The sequence below is a fragment of the Dendroctonus ponderosae genome, unplaced genomic scaffold, assembly GCF_020466585.1.
Source record: "Dendroctonus ponderosae isolate FM_Combo_2020 unplaced genomic scaffold, Dpon_F_20191213v2 Dpon_F_20191213_267, whole genome shotgun sequence".
Lineage (NCBI taxonomy): Eukaryota > Metazoa > Arthropoda > Insecta > Coleoptera > Curculionidae > Dendroctonus > Dendroctonus ponderosae.
The window spans coordinates 8049-8622 of NW_026018475.1; positions in this window are offsets into that span (position 1 = coordinate 8049).

Sequence of the window (574 nt, forward strand, 5' to 3'; positions counted from 1 at the left end):
TTGTGTGGTTGTGTTTCATTAATTATTTTGTGGATTTAAATAATTTATAGTTTGTGTTAAACTAAAAAATTGCTTCAGAAGGATTCCTTAAAGCGTCAACAAACAATTTACCATGTGTACATATTTTTATGGTTACCGAAATTTTAAAAAAACGACGAACTCTTTAATTCAGCCGAACTTAAGGGTCTCAAAGCAGCGACGTAAGTAAAAATCCGAAAATGCATTATTAGTTACTCTCTCCTTAATATACTAATCTGTCTGTATTAGTTTAAATTAGGTAAATAGTATATAGAATTTCACTTATTCAACTTAACCTAACCTATACACATGGCTGCTTTAAAAGTAAATTGAACTCTTAAATTTGTGCTTTGGGCATAACGAGGATAATATGGTAATGTCGGATATGTGCAAGGTAGAATTTTCCCTAAACACAGAGTAAGATCGAAGGCATATTCTCTCTGCCTCATCATTAGCTTTTTGTACGTACTTTCATTAAAATGATCCTCGCAACAAAAAACGTTGATTTTTATTTAGGAACATCACGTCTAGCTGCTTTGAACTATAAAACTTTACG